This window comes from Canis aureus, chromosome 2, assembly GCF_053574225.1.
Source record: "Canis aureus isolate CA01 chromosome 2, VMU_Caureus_v.1.0, whole genome shotgun sequence".
Taxonomy (NCBI): domain Eukaryota; kingdom Metazoa; phylum Chordata; class Mammalia; order Carnivora; family Canidae; genus Canis; species Canis aureus.
Window position 1 is genome coordinate 11,837,435 of NC_135612.1, and position 12,558 is coordinate 11,849,992.

General features: G+C 35.5%; 2 long non-coding RNA genes across 5 annotated transcripts in view; one reads left to right on the forward strand and one right to left on the reverse strand.

The window, feature by feature from the left end:
- Positions 1 to 4,894, forward strand: part of LOC144290130 (uncharacterized) — a 55,566-nt gene extending 50,672 nt beyond the window's left edge. For 2 of the 3 annotated variants that reach the window (XR_013357953.1, XR_013357960.1), the window contains exons 2-3: positions 2,732 to 2,817; positions 4,416 to 4,893. This is a non-coding gene — a long non-coding RNA (uncharacterized LOC144290130). Of the gene's footprint in view, positions 1 to 2,731; positions 2,818 to 4,415 lie in introns of all 3 variants that reach the window. The other variant, XR_013357961.1, reaches the window with a different exon arrangement.
- The window catches only part of LOC144292741 (uncharacterized), a 223,676-nt gene that overhangs the window by 84,501 nt on the left and 126,617 nt on the right, over positions 1 to 12,558 (reverse strand). The window lies entirely within an intron of this gene.

Sequence of the window (12,558 nt, forward strand, 5' to 3'; positions counted from 1 at the left end):
TCACAACTAAAATCGACACCAAGCAATTTAGAGGAGAAACTAATTTAACCTTCAAGCATTTCAAGGTGCTCTTTAAACTGCTTAATGTAGATCTCCGTATCACAATGATTGACAAAGAATTATCAGTGTCACCATAGGAACCAGAAGTGCTTTATACAGTCCTAAAAGGATCTGACACATTTTTCAAAAGACAGACCCCACTGTTACCACCTGCGGTTAAGAGGTTTCAGTTCTTTGGTGGCTCTTATCTCTAGCAGTCCTTGATCTTCATATTTTAAGGTGTGTTTCACTGGTGAGAGGAAGAAAACCCCTTTTCTATTGTTCAATAGTTTCCCTGTTTATCTCAGCCTTACAAATGACAGTTGAGGTGACTGCCTATCCCATTTGGTTTCAGGTGTGGCTCTAGTTCAAGACTCTTTGAATACTAACAGGCTGGCTAGAATGCTGCCAATGAGCCCAGACACTTCGTAGGGAGCGGAATTGAAAGCCAGAGTCCTATTATAAACACAAATGCTCCCTTTATGCTGAACTCTGGGCAGTTGGGACTTGGACAACAGTTGAAACCTTTGCCTTCAACCTTGAGAATAAAATCATGAGAGTAAGAAAGCAAAGGGCCTCTATTTCCTGGAGGCCATGATGTAGGATTCCAAAATGGATGTTTGCTTCTCTCCCATTCTCCCCGCCACCAAATGTGCAGGATCAGCTATGCTCTCCCATGAATTCAAAGAATCTTGTTACAAAAGGCAAATATTTTTCTTCGGGTGAGTAAATAAACATAACAAATCTGAGCAAATATCAATTCATAATTCCTTCGGTGCTACATTCCATGTGCTCTAAAGCTCTTTCTTGAGTTCGGGTAGAGAGGTTTACATTTTTTTTGTTGTTGTTCAGGCAGGTTTTTTGTTTGTTTGTTTGTTTTTTGCCTTTTTTTTTTTTAAATACATGAATTAAAGCAATAAATTAACTAGACTGAGGTTGGGTGAGTCTAAATAATTAGTCTACAGCCATCCTAAGTCTGACTTAGGTTTTTTTGACTAATGCTGCTTATCAGCTTCATTTGGTCACCAGCGTGGGCAAACATCCCCCTGATGTGGGAAGTGACTCAGAAGTCAGAATTATTCAGACTATGTTGCTCAGTGACACCAGTCTCTCTCTTTTGTTCTGAAAAATTCCAACCCTCCAGAAATGTTGAAAGAATAGCACAATGAACACTCATAGAACTCTTTACTTAAATTCACAAATGGTTAAATTGATAACATTTGTGTGCTCTTTATTATCTATCATCTATCTATTATCTATCTATCTATCTATCTATCTATCTATTATTTATCTACATAAATATATATCCTTTCTGATCTCCTTTTTTCTTTGAGCCATTTGAAAATAAAGTTAACATCATGTTACTCCTCTTCTAAATATCTCAGTATTAGTCATCTAAGAACAGACATTTTCCTACATTATCACAATGCCATTTTCATTCCCAAGAATTTAAAAAATGATGTAATACACAACAATTTCTTAGATAGAATACAGATTAAAAATTTTTAATTATCCTTTCAATGTCCTTTATAGCTTTTCAAAATCCAGTCAATGTTCATGTATTACTTTTAGTTGTGATATATTTTTAGCCTTCCTTAATTTGAAATCACTTTCTACAAAAAAATTTTTATTTATTTATTTATTTAGAAAGAGAGAGAGCAGAAAGAGGAGAGCCAGAGGGGGAGAGAGAGAGAGAATCTCAAGCAGAGAATTATAAAGATTAACCAGATAAAGGGGCAATTTTATTAATATAAATTTATTTTATAATTTCAAAATTATAGCAAACAAAAATACCAATTTTGTAAAAGCAGATTATTGTGAAGTGTCAAGATGTTTTTAATAAACCATTCTGGAAGCCTGAAAGTGATGTAAATGACGTTTGTTTGTTTGTTTGTTTTTTTTGAGTTTAAAAATATAACAATATTTTTAAAATAGCTTGTATTCCTTATCAATAAATGTGATAGATTACGAGTAATCTAAACCTAAAATGATGGTTAGAGCTAATTATAATTTAATGTTATCAATGTGTTATGAATTTGCTTGTTCTTGGGAAAGTGACATAAGCAGATATACCTCAGTTTTGCCTGGCATATAATTCAACATAAACCACATTTGTTGCCATAAAAATGTATAGTTTTTGTTTGGATCAACTGCTATAGGCCTGATTTTGAATAAGATTAATATAGAAATAACTATTCTTGTTCAGCACCATATTCAAATGTATATGAAAAAAATACATGTAAGCTTCACATAAAAGTACTGGACCAGGTAGCACTGATGAAGGGCTTAAAGGTTTCTGATGTGTTAAAGCCAGAGTCCTGTGATGGACCACAGGCCTCTATTCTTTCCTTAGCCTCTTTTCTTTCTATTTTCCTCTTGATTCAGCCCACCAGGCATGCTCCATGCTTCACAAGGATTTTTTCTGTTTCTGTTTATTCCTGAATTCTGAGACCTGAGAATTGTTCTCAACATATAATATGCACTCTGGAAATATTTGTTAAATTAGTAAATACTATACTTTAAAATAAAGATATGCATGTTTTATATATAAAATATATAGTATTTATTTTAAAAAGTGAAATTCATGTCAAATGTTTTCAAACTCTCTTGAAGGGCTAAGTAGAACCCTAGGGTTTTACAAGATTAGTTTGAAACCAATTGCTAAAGTCTTTATTCTTCCCCTTATTTCTAGAAATTGAGGGTCACGTAGAAAGCCCAGGAGTGAGGTGAGGAAAGCAAACTTGTGACATCCTTCTAACCTGTTTCTTTCAACAAAAGGTATCACAAAATATGTCACTGCTATATATCAATATTCTCACCTGTTTGATTCCATTCTAAATATAAATAAAAATTATAAAACCACCTTATTTCTCCCTCTAATACAACTTAAAGCTGCATTATTAAGAAATTATAGAACAGTTCCCTTCCTAAGCTTTATGCAGATTATTAGAACTGGAATGGCTTTTAGTCATCATCAAATACAGATGCCTCATTTCCAGGTTAGACGACAGGTCTCGAGAAGTTGCATCTTGCTCTGAATCATCTAGCCAATGAGTAGAAACCAACCAAGATTAAAACCAGTGTTTTTGGAGCACAGTTGAATTCTCTCTTCAATATGTTAATGAAATGACATGCTCTGGTTTTATAACAACATGGAGCCATTTAAAAATAGAACAATAGTATAGTGGCTCATCCCTTCATAAAAAGGGCTGGCTTAGAGAAAGGATCACACTAAAAGGACACGTTCAGGTGTCCTCCTGCACTGAAAGGCCAGTCTTCTATCTAGTCTGTTCAGATGAAGAGTCCAAGAACCCACTCAAACACTATTTTCATCACCCTTGTATTCAGATTCACTGAAGAACTTGGCATTCTTTAAAAGAAATTTTTTTGTCAAGGAAGAGGGAGGTACACCAAACTTGTAAGAAGAATTGGACTTAAAAAAGGGGAATATCATTCAATTTTCTTTTTGTTGCACCAGTGAAAGCAATACTGACAAGATAGAATCAACAGTATGCCGGCTGATAAGTTCTCTGATATCCTCCAATATAATATTTGCATTGTAGAAGAGAGCTTCAAAGCAGGTAAAAATGTGGAGGAGATCTGAATATAATCATGTTTAAGAGCAGTTTTGAAGATTAAATACTTTCTGGTTTTCAGAGTCTCATTAGTTTCGTTTTTCAAAATATGTAGGTAAGGAAATATGAATGTGGCTTTTCATCAGTGGAAAATCATTATGAAATTGTATTGGAAAAAATCAATTTTTAAATTTTTTTCCGGGCAGCCCGGGTGGCTCAGCGGTTTAGCGCCACCTTCAGCCCAGGGCCTGATCCTGGAGACCCAGGATCGAGTCCCACGTCTGGCTCCCTGCGTGGAGCCTGCTTCTCCCTCTGCCTGTGTCTCTGCCTCTCTTCTCTCTCTGTGTGTGTCTCTCATGAATGAATAAATAAAATCTTAAAAATAAAATAAAATAAATTTTTTCCCAATACATTCAGATCCAGAAAATTATTTAATGTTATAAAACCCATATTTAAATATCCAAATAATTTGTAGAAAAGCTAAAATAAAAAAAGAACTTCAAATGAAGTGTAAGTTTGTGAAGATTTGTCTTCTCCATATATTATCCTGCCATAAACCTTTCTAGGGTGGGAAGGAGAGCCTCAGACCAGGAGGGCTGTGGGAGAATGTAATGGTACCCGCATCTGTGGAGTACATACCCAGACTTGGTCTTTCTCTGTGTCATTAGCCAACATCTTGTGAAATATAAATAAAAATGCATTTTTGCTTATGTACACTTAAGTAATATTAATGTTTTCAAGTTTGTTCATTTAAAATACTATTTTTATTTTACCTTTGTTTTTTTCTATTTTTTCCCCTAGGGATTAAAAACGATGCACAAGAATATACTAGTGATATGAAGAATGTAACAATATGGGAGGATAAAGAGTAAACTAAATACTTCCTTCTGGATTCTGTTTTCTGTCCAACCCCACCCCTGTCCTCAAACCTCTTCACTCTTACATCATACTCAGAAGCAAATCTCTGGAATGGCTTTGTTTTTAGTTCCAGTGGTTGAATTTTGAAATGGAAGGGAGAATGGAGAAATAGTAAAACAGACTATTAGAAGTCTAGATTCACATAGATGCTTAGTATTCCCACTAGAACTATTGGCCTGCCTTTGAAAGTACAAAATCATAAAACAACTTTGGAAAATCATATTGTATAATATACTGAAGTTGACCTAGCCATTCCCTATAAAAACTTTGGGATTAGAAATGAGACAAGAATTCTTGTACTCATCACTTCTATTCAACTTTATATTATAGTTCTAGCTAGAGAAATAAGCTTTAAAAAAGAAAGTGTCATTGGAAAATAATAAATTAAATTGTCACTATTAGTGGATGTTGCATTTCTTCATATAGAAAATCTCGTCTATAGATATGGTTAGTATAAAAACAATCGGTTTTATTTCAAACCAATTTAAATGTCCTTTATAAAAAGCATCAAGAAGTATTAGGCAAATCTTCAAAAAAGAAAACTAAAAAACATTAAGATGATCATAGACTGAAATATGTGGAAGAATGTTCATCGATGAAGACTCAATACTTTGAAGATATCAATTTCCCCTAAATGAATCTATAGACTCATTGCATTTTCACTCAAAATCTCAGTATTTTTTCTGTGTGTGTATGTAAATTAAAAAGCTGATTCTACAATTTATATGCTGAATCAGAGAGCCCCAAAGAGCCAAGACAATCTTTAAAGAAGGACAAAGCTGAGAAATGCAAACTACTGAATATCAAGGCTTAACATGAAGTTAGAACAATTAAGACATTGACCTTGTACAAATTATACCCGAAAACCCACTGTAAATAAATAGAAAAACCAGAAAGATTCGCACACAGATGTTATGTGACACAGTCAGCACAGCAGAGCAGTGGGGAAAGAACTGTTCTTTCAATGAGGTGCTGGGTATATTCAATATCTGTGCACAGTGGGGGAGGGAACTTGACAAGCTCATCTCCTCTCACCCTACACAGCACACAGAGCAATTCCAGGTGGATTGTAATTATAATTGTGGAAGGCTAAGAAAGATGGCATTTGCCAGATAATATACAAGAGTGTATTTTTGACCCTAGGATAATCATAGATTTCTTAAACTCAGTTGCAAAAATCACTAACCATAAGGGGGTAAGATTGATAAATTAAAATATATTGAAATTAGAAACAGCCACTAAAACATCCTTTTCATAGACTGAACAGGTAAGCCATTGTCCATGTTTTAAAAAATCAAGATCTGTGAATGTTTTTATTCCCTAAACACCTCTTTTGTTTATTTTTTTTAGACAGGATCATCTCTTACATTTATTGGCAAATGTTAATTATGTTAATTTTTAAACGGTTTCCATTTTTTCACAGATTTTCATGTTTCTGTTTGCAGAGTTTCTTCCTTTCATTATGTTTGGGTTTTGTAAATGCTAGGATTGTTGCATGTTCATTTCACACTGGCATTTAAAACTTCCTGATTTCCCATTTGTCAATGAAGGTTCTGATTACAGCAACTTCCCTCTCACTATCGTGAAAGAAGATAAGTTTCTGCCTCCTGGATGGGAAGGGCAGGCGGGGTGTCTTTTCATTTTGTGAGTTTGCCCTGTATCCGGTAAATACCATGAATCTGGCGATTTCCTTTGCCTCTGCAACCCCATTTCCTGCATTCATTGCTTTAGTCCAGAAGTAAATGCTACTCTTTACTTCTCAACTATTCACCATAAGCAGAAGTGGAGAAAAGGGCTGCCCTACCATGTTGCTAAATTCATCTTCTCCAGTTCTCTTGGTGATCACCACCAAGCCCTGTCCACTGTTTGGATCTGTGTCCTCTTCATTTGGAGCATCCTTCAAATTTCATAGAATTCTTCTACTTTCCATGTTTCAGCCTATGCTTTCTCCAATCTTCATGGCTGGTCTCAGGGCACGTTACCTACGTGGTCCCACAGGGCCTGGCACTCAGAAGAGCCCTCTGCTAAGTTTAACGTTGCCATCTTGAAATTCTTAACGATTTTTAAACAAGGTGCTGGATTTTCATTTTGCACTGGGACTTCTCAAACATGTAGCTGGGCCTGTCTAATATGGCTTTCATCACAATCTTGATTCCTTAATTGGTTTTAGGATTCCTCAAACATTTTCTTCTGCTATAGTATTTTTTCCTACATCCAACGCAATTATATATTTTTTTATTTTGTAAGCTGCATGGAGGTATAAAATGCACTTGTTTTAAGTGTACGGTATAATGAGTATTACTCAGCTTACAGAGTTATGGAAGCAACCACCACTACAATCAAGTTCCAAAACATACCCAGCACTCCACACAGATTTCATGTGCCCATTTCTACTTACTTCCTGTTCTCATCACCAGCCCTGCACTTTTTATATTTTAAAGGAATTTTTAAAAAATATATAAATTCTTAGTGTGTGTGCTCACATGCATGTGTGTCTCGATGCTAAATTTTTCTTCAAGAAAGTTGAAGAACTTTGAAAGAAATGATAGTCTCCAAAGAAGGAATATGTGAAACTATCAATCTGAGCAACCAGTCATCTTTCTTCTCATTTTCTCTCTAATAGGTAATTAATGAGAGGCCATTTTGTGTGAACTTATGTCTGGTGACAAGATAGTGAATAGAATTTGTTTAGAGTTAGGAAGTCCTACCTAAAGAAAACCTTTTTGCTTTTGTTTTCTTTTGGATTATAAAAATTTATTTGAAAATAATGACCATACTACTTAAAATCATAAACTGGCTCATTGGTAAACTCAATAAAACAATAATTAGAGACACATTATACCAAGCAGACTTTTCATTCTTCTTTTGCTTTTAATTTGTATAAAGTATTTACTTGTTCTGATTATAAAACTCCTAAATGGCTAAATTTATAGATATGCACAAAATAGAATGATATAGAGAATAAAACAAAATTTCCAATTATTTTAATGCTGCATCACATTTTCTTTGCATATATGTGTTTATCTGTGGGCTTTTTGTTTGTTTGTTTTAATGTGGGATCATAATTCATATAATTTTTTCCTTGTTTCCTATGTATTGATCATTTATACACATTCATAAATACTCTTTAAAAACATAATTTATCTGTGTGAGTGGCAGTAACCTTGGACAATGAAAGAGCCTAGGAGTAGTGTGTTTAATACTGTTCTAAACGTGAGAGTCATTACACATATTTGTGATTCAAATCTTTTTAGATGGCTCTATAGCAAGGAGCCTGACACAAGGTGATAAAAATTCTTTTGTAGGCCACCCCATTATGGGACTCTAGTGATGAAGAAGGCTAGAGAAGGTAAAAAATCTTTTTAACTAATTTACTTAGGCAACTTCCATTTCTTAAATATGATTGCTTTCTATGTATTTCTCTCTCTCTCTCTTTCTCTCTTTTGATATGGTTCCATTTATTTGAAATGTCCATAATAGGCAAATCCATAGAGACAGCAAATAGATTTAGTGGCTTCTAGGGACAGGGGGATGGGAAATGCCTGGTAATAGGTAAAGGGTTTCCTTTGGGGGATGAAGAAAATGTTCTAGAATCAGTTGGTTGTACATTGTAAATAAACTTTCCACATCATGCAGTTGTATATTTTTAAAAGGTGAATTTGGTAGAATATGAATTATATATGTAATTCTTAACATATTTACATCGTACTGTTTATTTGTATGTTTCTGCTCCCAAGAAATTGTTATTCTATAAAGGTGAGATCTACACTCAATGCAATTCCTAACACATGGTAGGTGATCAATAGAAATTTACTAGTAAAAGAATAAGGGAGAGATGCAAACTAAGTACTGTTTTTGTTCTTAATCACGATTTTGGTCCCTGAATAAGCCCGCTAATCTCCCTCAATGCAGAAAGCAGAAAGATATAGAATCTAATTAGATAAGTCCTATAAAGACATATCACATCACTTGGCAAGGTGCCTGGCACATAATAAGCACTCTATAAATAAAGACATTATTATTAAAAAAATAATCTGTCTCCATATAGTCAGAAGCCTGAGCTCCCAGCCCTGGAGGCCAGGAACAAGCCACAGTTACAAATGGGTAGCAATTGTGGCACCCACACCCAGGGATGGGGACAGGCACAGGCCTTTTCTAGTCTGGTTTGTCCAATTGGAGACTTGCTTGGAGTACCCCTCGGGCCACCCTTCGTGTCATCTGCAGATATATTATTGAACATTGTAGCTCAGTCCTGTCAGTCTAAATTACATTAGGAGGATTAGGAGATGCTCTGCGAGGAGAAAACAGGATTTGGCAATTTGATTTCAGGAAGACTTGAAAGGTCAGAGATGGAAGGCCAAGGTGGAATAAAAAGGGCTTTGAGCTTCTGCAGTGAGAAGCGCCAATCAGAGCAAGAATGGCAGTTATGGTTGCTTAGGAGTGATGTCTTCCGTAAGAATCGTCAACAAGACAGAGTTTTGTCTATTTGAGAGGGCAGAAGATACACCAAAGTATTTAAAAGGAACTTTTTGTTGTTGTTGTTGTTGTTAAATTTGTTGTTGTCATGTGATTTCTAATTAAAATAGTATTTTTGGCCCATCCAAAACAATTTTCCTTATTTAGCAATACAAAAAAGTTCTTCTAATTTCCCCATAGTGTTTTTCATTACATTTTTGTTAAATTTTATCCAAAGCCGCTTTTAAAAACAGTGCTAAAATTTTTATGCTTTAAATAAAATCTGTGTCCTTCTTATAAGCAGTTATGTAAGAAGTTAATGAAATACACGTATATATGTGAGTTTTCCTAGGAAACATTTTTACACCTAGTCGCTTGTTTGTTTTACAACCAGTTTTCCTGTGATGTTTTGTTGGTTGTTTACAGAGAAAAGGTTTTGTTAAAAGCCAAATATAGTTCTAAATAAATAGACCTGAGCCTGAAATAAAACCCTTTATTCTTGTTCATTAAGTGGTTATTATTACGTGTTTGGTGTCTGACCCTGGATGAGTTACCCAATATTCTGAGCTGTAGTTTCCTATAAAATCTATAAAGTGAAAATAATAGTATTCTGTTTACAGAGTTCTTGTGAGGGTTAAATGTGAAAATGAACGTTAAGTGTTAAGCATAAGACTTGGTTGGTGCATAGTAAATGCTCAATAAATAGTTCAAAAATTTGTTTGAGTGTGTGAATGTGAGAAAGCAGTTCAGCAGGCATTGCTTTTCTGACAGATTATGTTTATATGACTGTGCAGGAAGATCGTAAACATCTGTGCCTTGGTTACTATTGTCCTGATTTATTTAACCATTTGGATTTTGTCAACTATTTTCAACTAATCAGACCCAGGCAATGCTGTCTATGCTGCACAGATGGTTTCTTCAATCCATCAGCCATGCCTGGGTGTGGCAATGCTGGGACTGGGCACATTAAAAGTTAGAGGCGAGGTAATTTGAGCTTTCGAATCATGAGACTCCTGGAATGTTTTTAAACTCCTCTGTGCTTCACCTCTGATACTGGAAAAGTTGATCTTTCTAGATATATATACTTCTACAGAGTCAATACCATCCGGGCTGCCTGATTCATTAGGGAATATTCTGAGTCTGTGACAGGAAGGAAGCAGGCTAGAAAGGTGGAGAGAATTAACACAATTTAACGTCTGCTTCACTGCTCTTTTTTATTCCTATAATATTAAGAAAATGTAGAGGTAAGAGCAGAAGTTTTGACCTACCCACAGAAGTGTGATATCTCCATTGTAAACAAATCAGAAAACACAGAGAACAGGAAGAACAATTTCTCATAATCCTCCCACTCAATGATAACTACCTTTGACATTTTGATTACATTCTTCATCGTGATTATTTATGTACATATATGCACACATGTGCATATATACCCATGTACACATAGAGATGCGTATTTTGCAAAAAAATGGAATCACACTGGAAAGTATTTTGTCACCTGCTTTTTCCCACTTTGTGAGATATTCCTAAAATTCTTTACATCATTTTAGTGTTTTTCTTCATGATTCTTTTAAATGGATGTAAACAATCCGCCACAGAAATGAAACGCTATTTCCTTAATTTCCTAATTTTTGAGAGTTAGTTTCCAATCTCACTGCCACTAGATAATGACCATTAAACAGCTTTTGGCTAAAAGAGAAAATTTTGCAAGGAATTGAGGGAGTAGCATATCCAACCTATTGTAGCATGGTAATAAAATTACTGTATTTGAAATCACTTACCAGCATTAGAGAACAACAAAAGAGAATAAAAACAAGTTCCTAAGACAAAATGCATAAAAAAACAGAAGCTACAAGCTTCACGGAATAGAGAGAAGAGAGAATATGAATGCACGCTGAGTTTCTCTGTACAGACAATTCTCACTTTGCACAGGAATGCAGGACTGTGAAAGCAACCATGCAGACTCAAACTGTGCAAAGTAAGACTCACAGTGAATGAGAAAATATAAGGTTGTTTCATGACCTTTAAAAATGTCTATCAAACATTGGAAATTCTCTATCAGTTATAAAAGGACTGTAGAGTGAAGTGAAAAAAATAGCAAAACTAATGTTTCTTTAGTACATTGTAATGTAAAACAGTACAAATATTGAGAATTCAATGTTTTATTTCTTTGTGAAAAACTGTTCAAAAGTTGCTTGAACAGTGATTGCCTTATTCTTGTAAGAAAGTTATGATGTATTCAATGCCTCTTTTCTATGCCTTGGCAAATTTTGATGAGCTTCTGACATTTAATCCTTGGTTCTTTCAATGTCCTGCAGTATCTCTGAGAGTGCCTCTGAGAGTGCCTCTGACGTGAAGTGTTTTGCCAACATCAGGCATTTCCTCTGGGACACCTGCCTCCTGTTTGCCACAACTATTTTCCTCCTTGACATCCATCCATAAGTCGGCCTTCCCTAAACTCCTCTAACTGCACATCTTGAGTGTCTCCAAGAGTGATGGTATCAAGATTACCACCATCAGCTATTTCTCCTAAATTCCATGAATGTTAGAATCAAGTTGCATGTACAACATTATTACTTTTCATTCTTCACTCTACTTTGATCTTTGTTGGCCAATTCCATCTCTCAATGATCCATTTTTGTAAAATTTCACGGGGATTTATTGCTGGGAGACAAAGGGTGAATTGAGTAACACAGGCAGTGACCAATCACTGATGAGCCTTGAAAGAAATGACATGATTGGCCACTGACCAGGATATGCTTCTGCTATTCACGTAGTGATTTATGGACTAAAATACTAGCAGCAAAATTTTTACTTTTACAATTATTCACAGTTAATGTGCTGTGGACCAAGCAATAGAAATGTGGACCAGGTTGTCAGAGATCAGAGTAATTGAACTAAACCGTGGCAACTGAATGGTGCATATTGGAACTGTGCAGACCAAGGACTGCCTGTATATATTTAACATTTAAATAATATTTAAATAGTGAATGAAGGAGATGGCTTTCCAAACTGGTTTTGATAGGCTGTGAATGGCAGTATGCTCCCCATCCCAAGCTATCTGGGGGGCAATGCTGGTTTTATGGAAGCTGAAGGATAAGGTTGCACTTAGGTTTCTAACTAGCATCCCCCATAAAGGGGCGAATCAGGCTGGTGAGGTGACTGGCTGCAATGGGACAAGAAGTAGAAACTGTATTTTTCCTCCTCTGACGTCACAGCACAGCAGAGCTCAGGGAAGATTTCAATCTGACATGAGGATCTGATTGTTTCCTATGATTCTCATACCCCTGCACTGCCCCCCGCCCCATACCTCATGGATAGTGACCAAAAAAGGCCCAAGTCCTATAGAGCCAAGTCTCTGTCACAGTTCAAATGGGATATGTCTTTGAAGTCAAGGTCAGGTCAACGGTGTTATATATGGGGTGGAGGGAGTGGAGGGACAGGAACCAAGAAAGTTGAGGAATTTACAGCTAAGTCTGTAAACAAAGAAGATTGATGGTAGTTGAAGACAAACAAAGGATTCACTGGAAAGAAGATGAAATGGTCTTATGAAGTAAGGGCTGAGCACCCT